Source organism: Mastomys coucha, unplaced genomic scaffold (genome assembly GCF_008632895.1).
Source record: "Mastomys coucha isolate ucsf_1 unplaced genomic scaffold, UCSF_Mcou_1 pScaffold15, whole genome shotgun sequence".
Classification (NCBI taxonomy): Eukaryota; Metazoa; Chordata; class Mammalia; order Rodentia; family Muridae; genus Mastomys; species Mastomys coucha.
Genome location: NW_022196897.1, coordinates 107,073,856 through 107,085,994, shown reverse-complemented (window position 1 = coordinate 107,085,994; position 12,139 = coordinate 107,073,856). Strand labels below are relative to the sequence as shown.

At 40.8% G+C, this 12,139-nt stretch overlaps 1 protein-coding gene across 3 annotated transcripts in view; it reads left to right on the top strand.

The window, feature by feature from the left end:
* Frmd5 (FERM domain containing 5) overlaps positions 1-12,139 on the top strand; it is a 269,855-nt gene that overhangs the window by 1,380 nt on the left and 256,336 nt on the right. The gene's annotated exons all lie outside the window — the stretch shown is intronic.

Below are 12,139 nucleotides of genomic sequence, written 5' to 3'. Positions count from 1 at the left end.
CTAGATCTGACCCTTAGGATGCCCCCATCTATCTTCTGTCTGTCTGTCTATCTGTCGTCTTGCTGACAGAGCACAATAGCATTTGCGAGAGAGAGAGAGAGAGAGAGAGAGAGAGAGAGAGAGAGAGAGAGAGAGAGAGAGAGAGAGAGAGAGAGAAAGAGAGAGAGGAGAGAGAGAGAGAGAGAAAGAGAGAGAGGAGAGAGAGAGAGAGGTGAGAAAGACCCTGGGTAGAGAGTAGGTGCTTAATGCTGACTGTGCTCAGTTCAACCTCCTCTCCAGTAACCTCCCACCCCCACTCCACCCCAAGCCCTGGGCTTAAGTGCTGATTGCTGCCAAAGATCCAGGAGAGTAGAGATTGAGCACAGACTCTTTTTGAAGTCTACTTAATATAGATTAAATGCCCATAAAAATGCGAGTCATGAAAAGAAAGGGTTTTTGTAGCTAACGATGATGGAGAGATGGTATGTATTATTTCCCAACTCCATAGTGGCTTGCTACTTTTTGTTTCTATGGTGTCATTGTTTCTATGTACACCCCCTCCCGTTTTTAATGGAGGAGAAGAAAGCATGGAATTGACACCTTCGCACTTTGAGTACATTGTCAAGAGCTTTAAAAGTCTTGCCTTAAAAAAAAAAAAAAGGCATAAAAATTTAACAAATGTGTAAAATAGCCTGCCGAGGGCAGTGTGAGGTTTAGGTTTCATAAATCTTAAGAATACTTTTGTGGTATATAGTGACATAAAATTTCTTAGTAGATCATTAACTTTTGCCAAGGTATAGAGTACAAATGAAACACCACACCTCTAGAAATGTTTGCTAACCTTGTGGTTTCGGGTCTTCCTTGAACAGGTGAGGTTGATTAATATTGTAATATTAATTATTCTTATATGTGGTTCTTATTGCCTTTGAGAAAAAAAGAGTGCTTTAAAGTTAAGTTGGACTTATTGGAGTAATGTTTACTATATTCTACTGTGCTTGTGTTTATTTTTTGTTGCTTTTATAATTTAATGTTATAAGAATTAATCATGGCTCCCATGCACAGTCTAGATGTCTTAACCATTGTACATGGTGGTTTTGCTGTAGTCTCTTCAACAGAGGAATTGTGTAGCACATTTGCCATTTTTTTTATGTTACTATTTAGATGCTGCTTTGCTTTTGTTTTTACCCATATGAGAAAAAGCTTGAAAAAAGTCAATATATGAGTCTAATATTTTTATATGCAGCTTTTAAAACAAAGCATTGAGATTGAGCTTTTCTTAGCAACTTTCCCTTTTTATATTTCTACTGTGTGTTGTGTGTGTGCCCATATGTGTGTGCCCACATGTGCTTGCTTGTTAAACACTCGGTACAGTTTTTAATATGGAAGGGAGGCGTGGGCTCCCTATTTAGCTAAACATTATTCTTAATACTTTGAGAATGGCAATGCTGTATATTAAATCTTTTGGTGATAATTTGAACTCTTTTTTTCTTAAAGTGTTATACTTTCATTGAGACACGGTATTTATTTTAGAAATATTTTTATGGCTTTCGAAATAACCAGAGACCATGTAGGGCAATACAGAATTAGAAATATATCATTGGTTGGTGTCATGAAAGCCATGTTTGGTAAATTTCAGTCATAAGGCAGTTCTGTTAAGGTATTGGTTTAGCGGCATTTCATAATGCAGTTATAGTGAGCTGGCCTTTAGGATGCAATTATTAGGGTAACCAGAATGCCTTCTATCTTTGCAAAGAAGGTTCTCCCAGTCACCAGCCTACTCTTTTCTCCTTTCTGATATGGAAATGCATCTGCAGATCAGGAGAAATGAAAGTATACATAGGAGGATTGTAGTGTAATTGCTCCCCTGTGAAGAACGGTGCTAATAGCCAGTTTTGAAGGTCATTGCCTCATACATTCGGATCTTATCCATATTTCTCAGTTTTCTGTTTTTATCTATGCAAATCTGTATTAATTTACCACATTTACTACCTGACTTTTTATTTGGGAGAAAATAGAAAAAGTGAAAAATGAAAAGACTAACTAGTATCTTTGAAGTCAACCTTAATGGGATAATTCAAATGTCTAGACATGCTTATGTATTGTGTTTATGTGTTATGTATTAATAGTTCATGTATTATTAAAGATACATTGCAGACATTCTAGTAGCAATATCTTTTGGACAAGTAAGTATTTTCAAAAGAGGTATTATAGTATTTTGGGGGTGATAACTGAAATATAAAGCCACTGTAGACATGAGTTAGATTTTGTTGGAGACATATTTAAATCGCAGATTAAGCAGTCAGGGTAAGCAGATTGTTGCGTGAGTGTTATAAATAAGCCGTGTGTGCAGAGGCAGTTCTACCAAGGGGCCAGTGTTTGGATTTGATTGTGGCTCAGCTAGTCATTTTGAGACCAGCCAGGGACCTCTGTATTCACAATCTGTACCTCATTTCCCTCACAATGGCATTATGGATTGATTATATAGCCATTGTACCAAATGAAGAAAATGGCATGGTGGATTGGTGGGTGGGCCCTGTGCTGAATGACTAATTATGCACTAAGCATTCTCTTAGACACTGTTTGTGCCTCACAGGAGAGAGGTGGGTAGTATGGCTTCTGTTTTATAAATGAAAAGAAGATGGGTCCCAGAGGTCAAAGGAATTTACTTACTGCTAGTAGGTGGCTTTACTGTATTTAAACCAATGTCAACTGATTCTTAATCCTGTTTACTTCCTATTCTGATTCCCTGAGTTGCTTCCTATCTTTCTACCTTACTTTCCTCACCTATATAGTAGAAATATAATGCTTATTTCATAGCAAAAGGAAAATGACGTGGAATTTTTTTTTTTTTAATGAGGGACATTTAAACACAAAAGAAGAATTAGGAAAATCTTAGTTTTTTTTTTTTTTAAGGAAAATAAGTCAGATTAAATAATAAATTGTCTTACATGATTTCTAATTATTCTCAATGAAGTTGTAAAATTTCCTCCTGGGATAGTTTAGCTTTTTATTAGAGCCTTTCTTTAAACTGTAAGAACTTGGGCTGGTGAGATGGCTCAGCAGGTAAAGGTGCTTGCTGCCAAGGCTGATGACCTGAGTGGGATTCTAGGTATCCACACGGTCGAAAGAGAAAACCGACACGTACGAGCTGTCCCGGAGTTCTCATTTCCCTTCCTCTGTCGTGCCTGGGTCTTTGGTTTGAGGAAGAGGTCCATTCCTGGACGATGGCTTGCCTTTTCTAAGAATCTCTGCTTCCTATTTTGTAAGTTGGTCTCTTGGTTTCATTAATGCAGAAGGAATGTTGGTAGAAAATTAGGATAATTTTATTCACAGAGAAAACACAAAGCTGTTGTATTTTCATGAATATTGATTTTTTTTCTAAAAAAATTAGTGAACAGGTAATTATGCTGTCTCAGGATCTCTGTTACAATAAAAGCCAGTTAGTCTCTAGCTCTTGAAATTAAGATAACTACAAAATTAGTCTCCCAGAATCCTAAAAACACTTGTATTGCTCCTTGACTTCAGTATTAAATATTGTATAAAACTAATTAGATATTTTATAAAATATATCTTCTTAGCACAGAAAGTAAATTCTGGATACATGACTATCTCCTCATTCTTTTTCCTGTCTATGGGGAAAACACGTACAAATGGGGTCCAAAAACATTCAACACAACAGATTTTACTTACGGGTATTTGTACGAATTTGCATTCTATTAAACGCTTGGCATGAATGTGCTAGATGAGGCAATTCAGCAAACCATGTAGCAAGAGAATATGAAATGTTGAGTTTACCTCATTACCGAGAGACTCATTTATCACAGCATTGGACGTTAAAAATAGGCTTTTGCTTGTTTGTTTGTTTGTTTTTGAGATAGACTATTATGTAGCTTTGACTGTTCTGGAACTCACTCTGTAGACCAGGCTGACCTTGAATTCCCAGAGATCTGCCTGCCTCTGCCTCCCAAGTGCTGGGATTATAGGTGAGCAACTGCTATAGCAGGCAAACAGACATTTTCGTTACAGATTTACAGTGGTTCATGCACAGGTTTGACATATGCAATGCCATATCAGAAACAAGACATTTAGTTGCTGTACTGAAATAATAAAAAAGATTTTGATGGCAAATCATACTTGAGAACTTATGAAGGATGGAGTGAGAGTGTTTTTATTTGTGGTGTATGACTGTAGTGTTGACACCCCAAAATGTCATGTACCTGAAAACAATAAACATCTTGTAAATATAACTCTTTTCATCTTAACCCATCTTTCCTAAACCAATTTTCTCTGAAGGACTTCTCCTGGGTAAGAAGGAGAAGCATGTAAATGTGATATTTATGCGGTCTTTGATATCTCTGAGAACTCTGAGATTATCCTTTGTTGAGTTCATGGAGCCCTGTGAGCACATTTTTCTCTTATTCTTCAGTTTTTGTTTTTGCCATTGTTTTTTTTTTCCACCCAATATATAAAGCATAAAGAGTCCATGCCAAATGAATTCTGTACCATAAGTGCTTCATGGAACCTTGGTGGCCTGCCAACATTAGTATTTTGGATGTAGCATCCTTCATAGCTGCATAAAGCTCTTGGACTATGATCCCTAACGTCAGTACTATCCAGAATAGGACGTAGACCTCCAAATGAACCCTGCTGCCCAGCTGTCTTTAGTAAGGGTTATTTCAAGGTGAATTCATCTTTGACAGACAGCCTAATATATACCATGCTGTCTAAACTTGCTAACCCTGCTTCATGGAGCCACTGCCCATGGGCCACTCTTCCCTGGCCTTGCCAGGGCTCACATAACACAAGGGAACTTGAAGAGGATTGGCAACACCTTGCAACTTGCTTGTTTGTGTGGTACATATAGAGCAAAGGTGATGGCCAGTCTGGTGACCTGGAATAGTCATTGTCCCTCTGGTTTTCTGGTTTTGAACCATTACGTTCAGTCATCTTTGTGTTTTTTTGTTTGTTTTGACTTTTATGTAGCTGAACAATTTTTTTTTTCTTTTTTGATTTTTCGAGACAGGGTTTCTCTGTGTAGCCTTGGCTGCCCCAGAACTCACTCTGTAGACCAGGCTGGCCTCAAAATCCGCCTACCTCTGCCTCCCTGGTGCTGGGATTAAAGGCATGCACCACCACTGCCCGGTGCAGCTGAACAATTTGAGCCATTTCATCCCTATGTTGCTGGGTTAGTGTACCCCCGAATGTAAAAATACCCAGTCATATGCCCATTCTGGCACCAAAACAGATTTTCTATCCCATTAAAACTCTGGACATTGGTGACCAATACAACTACCTTAAATACAGGAAGAGTCAAAGATGGACTAAGGAAAATAGAATCTAAGAGTACGCACTTCTCCAATCCCATCCACTCCCACCCTTGCGCTGTCCACTGTGTGTGCCCTTGCATGTGCATGCTTGAGTGCTTAGGTTGAACTTAGGTTCCTTAATTGTTCCACTTTGTTTCTTGACATAGAATCACTCTTTAAGCCTATAACTTACCAATTTATCTAGACTGGTTGGACAGTGAACTCTGGGAATCCTGTCTCTGCATGTCTAGGTGCATGCTACCATGCCCAGCTTTTTCATGTGGGTGCTAGGGATTCAAACTCAGGTCCTGGTGCTTGCATGGCAAGCCTTTGCTTGCTGAGCTATTGAACTCCAGTTTTTCTGGGGCTGATCCCCCAATGTGAATCATGGACTTCTTCCTTCACTTGACCCTCACTGTCGTCAGGATCTGACCAGTGTGTAAACTCATGCATTTGTCTTTTACCAGCTGAAATGGCTTTTATTTCTATAGATCATGTTTAAATCTTTCCAACTACTTATGTTCTAGATTTAAAAGACAGGAACTTGGTGAAGACTCTTGGGTTGAAAAATCTCTAGGCTTTTGCCTGTGGATACAAGACAAAACACAAACGTGTGAATCAAGTTCTCTAAGGAGAGCCTTCCGTGCCATGCTCATACAGGCAAAATAATTGGGCCACATGCTTGGCATCCATTGAGTTTGTGTACAATAGTTCCATTCTCCCGTCCACAGAACACACCCCTTTGACAACGATTGTTGCTGCCTCCCCTCCTCCCCCTTCTGACAACTTGCATGACGACCATGACCTCATCAGCTGCTTTGTATTAAGAAGTGCTCTGGACTACTCCAGAAGTGCTGTAAGACGCACTCAAGTATTAGTGATCATTTCAAAGCCTCAGAAAACTATTGCCTGCTAAGGGAACTCATTAAGAGCAGAACAAATTTAGCTGTTTCATGCATCATTCAAAGTGGCTTCCTATGTCATAAGCCATAGCTCCCATTCCTTTTGTAGAAACTGTGAACCCTGCCAAAAGAATGGAGGATGGAGTAAAGAATGGATAAAAGCAGTGGCCTTCTCTCTCCTTCCCTTCCTTCCTTTCTTACCTCCTCCCCTCCCCTCCCCTCTCCTCCCCTGCCTTTCCTTCCTTCCTTCCTTCCTTCCTGCCCCCCCCTTCTCTGCTTGTTTTTGTTTTTCAAGACAGGGTTTTGCTAGGTAGCCCTGGCTGTCTTAGAACTTGCTCTGTAGACCAGGCTGGCCTCAAACTCACAGAGATCTGCCTGTTTCTGCCTCCTGGATGCTGGGATTAAAGGTGTGCACTACCACTGCCCAGTGGTTTTCAAACTGTGGTTGCTGGATCACAGAATTACCATGTACCCAATCGGGTACTTGCTAGAAATGTAAATCCTTGTTCACACCTCAGCCCTAGTGAATCAGAAACTGGAGACTAAGTTCAGAAACCATATGTGTATAATGTATGTATGTATGTATGTATGTATGTATGTGTACTCACATGTGTTGGTGTGCATACATGTGTACATAGGCATATGGTAGCCAAGAAACAACCTCAGATGTTGTTCTTCACATACCATCTATCTTTTTTTTTTTTAAAGATTTATTATTATATGTAAGTACACTGTAGCTGTCTTCAGGCACACCAGAAGAGGGCATCAGATCTCATTACGGATGGTTATGAGCCACCATGTGGTTGCTGGAATTTGAACTCAGGACCTTCGGAAGAGCAGTCAGTGCTCTTACCCGCTGAGCCATCTCTCCGGCACCATCTACCTTTTTTGAGGCACAATCTCTCACTGGCCTGGAACACACCAAGTAAGCCAAGCCAAGGATCTCTGCTGTCTCTTCCCCTGCTGAGATGCCAAGCCCATGCCACTGTGCCAGGATCTGTTGTTGTTAGAGGGGTTCTACAGATCAAACTCTGGTCTTTGTGCTTGGAAGGAGGGCACTTGACCAATCGAGCCATCTACCCACCTCCACAGCCCTTTAGAACAAGATTTTCAGGTGGTTCTTATGTTGCTTAGGTTTGAGAGTCCCTGCCCGATTATAGAGGCCTTTGGAAGGAAGATTAACAAGCCTTGTTTGTTGGATATAGAATGTAAGAGCGAAGAAGCAAAGATTGAATCTCACATTTTTGGTTTGTGTTTTTGGAATGAACTTACCATCTTTCTTTGTTTATACATGCAGAGCCATCTCCAGGCTGGCAGGATTGTAAAGATTCTGTTCACTGTACTATTCTGATGTTGTCATATTTATCAGTTTCATGGTTTTCATCCTCTTGCTTAAAAAATAGTTCGATTGTTCCATATTTATTTTTATTTTATATGGGTGTGTATGCTCACCATATGCATGCAGTGCTCATGGAGGCCAGAGGAGGGCAGCAGAATCCTGTATAACTGGAGTTACAAACTGTTTTGAGCCATGCTGTGGATGCTAGGAGTCAAACCCAGGTCTTTCAGAAGAGGATTCAGTGCTCTTAACCACTGAGCCATCTCTCCAGCCCCTGATCACTGCATATTTATGCACTGCTTTCCAAACACATATTCTCCATAACTTAGAGCATAGGGAGGCAGGAGTAGTAAGTACCTTTGTCCCTTTAAGAATTTACTTAGAAGCTATAAACATTGTGGCGTGGGGGTTAAGGCAGCCGATATGCTTTGACAGTGCACATAGGAGGCAGGGGCTGGGAGATGGGATGGGGTGGGGGACTCTAAGTCAATAAATAGTTGTCAATGGAGGTGAAATTTGATCTAGGTTATGAAAGATTGCCAAAGCCGAAACGGTACTCGGAAATGGATAGAAGGCATTTCAGCAGAGTTAAGAAGCTGCTTCTGATAGAAAAGCTCAAAGTGTGAAGTCTTTAGTTTTCCATTTAGTGTGTTTATCTCACTTACTCTGGTGCAGTTGAGTAAAACAACAGAAATATAGTTGCTGAGGGAGAATTACTGTCAGCAAAATTTCAATCATATTTGACAAGCTGAGAGGAATCAGTCAAAACTAAAAATAAATGCATAAAGCTTGTGGTAAATGAAGCCTAACTCGAAGACTAATTCTAATTCTGCCACACGTTAAGAATCCTCAAAAAATGATGCTAGCATGTTTCAATCTTAATCTTGTAGCTGTAGCAACTACCTATGAATTTTATCTCCCAGAATCCTCTTCTCTTGGGCATCAGTGTCAGTGATCAAATTCCAATTTTCAGCTGATGTTTAAAAAAACTCCTGACAGACTCAGCTCAGACTTGGTTGTTCAATAGCGGTTAGGAAATGTGACCCATGAGGCCCCTAAAAGGCATATTTGAGCATCTCCATCCTTAAACCTGTGCCCACCAAAAATAGCTTCCGGATCACCAGGGCTTGCTGCCTTAGATTCCCTAGTGAACCCCTGCCTGCCAGCCCTGAGGTTGCCAGCCCTACCCAGGGTGCACTTTTAGCCTTGAACACTATGCCAGGCCATAGCTTTGTAGAGATTGGAACCTCCAAGAAAGGAGCGCCTGGCACTTGGGGAATCGGCATTTGGCAGATTGCCAACGCTAATAGGTTATTTTGCTCTGGCAAAAAAAAAAAAAGTGGGGGGATAGCTGACAGTAGGAACACTCTTTTGTTGGAAAGATTAAGGGAGTTTCCTGTGAAGTGGTAGTATAGGAGCCAAAAATTTAGCTAAGGCCCTTAGGCCCAAGACATGGAAAAAACTAATAGCAGCCCATCAAAACAGCGTGCCCCAGGGCACACGCAAATGTCTGGCTACCTCCATCGAATTTGTGGGCGTAAGTCAAAACACTCAGAACTGGCACAGTCTGGCACTTTGTAGTCAATAGAATCGTCTGTTGCCACTAAGTTGGTGTAGAGCCTTTTTTTTTTCCCTCTGCACTTGATTTAACTTACAAGCCTCTAATCTGAACCCCAACTCATCTTGAGGACACCTAGGTGGCGGAGTTGTCTTCAGCAATCCCTGAGGGTTTCCAGTGCTCTAGGCAGGTACCAGTGAGACTCATGTCTTGTTAAACATGAACTAAGCAGATAAGAACATTGATCAGAATATAAGAGAGCAGAGGGGCTGGCGAGATGGCTCAGTGGGTAAGAGCACTGACTGCTTTTCCAAAGGTCCTGAGTTTGGATCCCAGCAACCACATGGTGGCTCACAAACACCCGTAATGAGATCTGAGCGAGTGGGCCAGAGCGAGCAACCCGCAGAGGTCCTGAGTTCAATTCCCAGCAGCCGCACACATGATGGCTCATGGCCATCTGTACAGCTACTCATACACATAAAATAAATAAAATAAATCTTTAAAAAAAAACCCTAAGAAATATATATTTAAAAAAGGAGAGAGAGCGCGCAGAATTAATTCTCTGAAGGATGTCATGTATTCCCTGGGATACGTTGGCAGGTGGAAGCCCTGACCCAGGCTGCTTCCTTTTAGACTTTGTTTCTAGAAAAATCCAACCCCCGAAGTTAGTATGGATTGGAGTCCTATAGGTCAGAAGGGCTCCATAGGCTGGGAAAGGCACGTAGAGTGTTTTATGGAACAGTGATCCTGCGGTTTTATCACCGTGTACAATCTATGCAACAGGATAGCCCACCAGCTCTTTGGGATGCTACTCAGAAGTTATTCCATGAAAGGAGCTTGATTTCTGAGAGATTACTTCAGCTTTTACTCAGCTTCAGATTCTAGTGTGTGTTGGAAAAAAAAAGTTTGCTTGGTTCCACAGAACTACAGCCAGATTTTATAAGCAGTGAAGACGGCCTGAAAAATCAACACTTTGTTTACCTTTTTAAATAAAAGATTTTTAAAAATTATGTATACAAGTGTTTTGTCTGGATCTATGTGTGTGCACTGCATTTGTGCCTGGTGCCTGCATCCAGAAGAGGGCACTGGATCCCCTGGAGTTATTGATGGTTGTGCACTGCCGTGTAGGTGCTAGGAACTGAACAAAGAGCCTCTTCGAGACAGCATGTGCTCTTACTTTTTGATGCATATGGAGTGGTTTAGACAAGCTTATTTAAACAAATAGCCACATTATAGAAATCACATCTAAGGACTGTTTTCTAATAACTTTTATCGTAAAGAAGACATTACTCATACTCTAATTTTAATATTGCGTACGCTTGATAGTCTGATTATTTTTAAGACACTTTAAGACACAGATATAATGATGTACTGTCTTGCTGCAAATTAGATCTCCCAGCATGTCATTATAAAATATTATGGACTGTTTTTATTAATAACATATCTCATATTATATATCTTTACTTTCTGGTTGAAAGAAAATGGCAAGAGAATTAGGAAAACTATTTTCTCCCCCCTCCCCAGCCCCTTGTGTGAGGTCTAGCCAAGGGTTTTGTGCGAGCTAGGTCAACAACTCCACCTCTCTGCTGTACCTGAAGACACCACAATTTTATTTTGTATGTTCTGCTCATCTCCTGCCATTCCCAATGCTTTATGCTAATTTGTACATCCAGCCACTCATTTAATATAACCTTTCTCATTTCTTTGTTCTCATGGCTTTCCGATGAAGTAGCAGGAAGTTTAATAGTTCAGCCCAGAAACTTGAGACCTGTGTTAAATGTGTGACTCTTGGGTGATGCTGAGACCCTGGGCAGGCAGCCAGACCTCTGAGATGCAACATGGCTCTGCAAAAGGAAGGCTCAAAGGGAACATCCCTCTAGTCTCTTAGTGCCAGAACCCTCTGTAGTTCACAAGAGACTTGTTCATAGCTCACAAAGTGTTTTTCTCTTGCCTTTCCTCACTGAAGGCTGTTCTGTATAGCTGAAGGCTGTAGTATGTGTGTATGTATGTGTATGTATGTGTAGATAGGGTTCTCTGTGTAGCCCTGGCTGTCCTGGAACTCACTCTGTAGACCAGGATGGCTTTGAACTCAGATGCACTCACCTCAGCCTCCTGAGTGCTGCGACCAAAGGTGTACGCCACCACTGCCTAGCTAGCTGTAGTTATTCTTTTTCTTTTTTTTTTTTTTCTCAAGACAGGGTTTCACTGTGTAGTCCTGGCTGTTCTGGATCTCACTCTGTAGACCAGGCTGGCCTTGAACTCAGAAATCCACCTGCCTCTGCCTCCCAAGTGCTGGGATTAAAGGCATGCGCTGCCATTGCCCGGTCGCTGTAGTTATCCTTCAAGAATGGGTTGTCAGGAAGAGTGGTGGCTCCCCTGTGATCTGATTCGAGCTTTGCAGAATATAAAGCATAATTTTACAGACTGTCCAACACAGACATTTTGTTTTTGTTTTTGTTTTTCAAGACAAGGTTTCTCTGTATAGCCCTGGCTGTCCTGGAACTCACTCTGTAGACCAGGCTGGTCTCGAACTCAGAAATTCGCCTGCCTCTGCCTCCCAAGTGCCAGGATTAAAGACATGTGCCACCACTGCCTGGCACAGATTACGTTTTGGGGGGTTGATTCATGTTAGTCAAGAATCCTAAATGCTCTTTGTAAAATTATTGTAGACTCTGCATTGGTAATCTTGGATGAATGGCTACTAGCTTCTGCTGTTGTGTGTAGGCAGTGGTTTTAGGATCAACAAATTAAAAAACTGTTTTAGGAAAAAATAAAAGGAAATCAAGTGGTTTTGAGGGATAGTCTTCCAGTTGTTTAAAGTTCTTGTAAGTGGTCCCCTTCCCTACTGGTGATTTAGTATCTATGTAGCTATGAGGCTAAAGATCTTTCTCCCTTGGACAGTATTTTAATGAACACTGATAAGTCTGTAGCTCTTTCCTTTCCACTTCATAATAAAAATTCATATTCAAACAGATTAGTTGGATATGAGGTATCTTAATCACTTTTTTCCAAATAGGTTAAATTTTCTGATTATTTTTTTCTTTTTTTTTTTTTT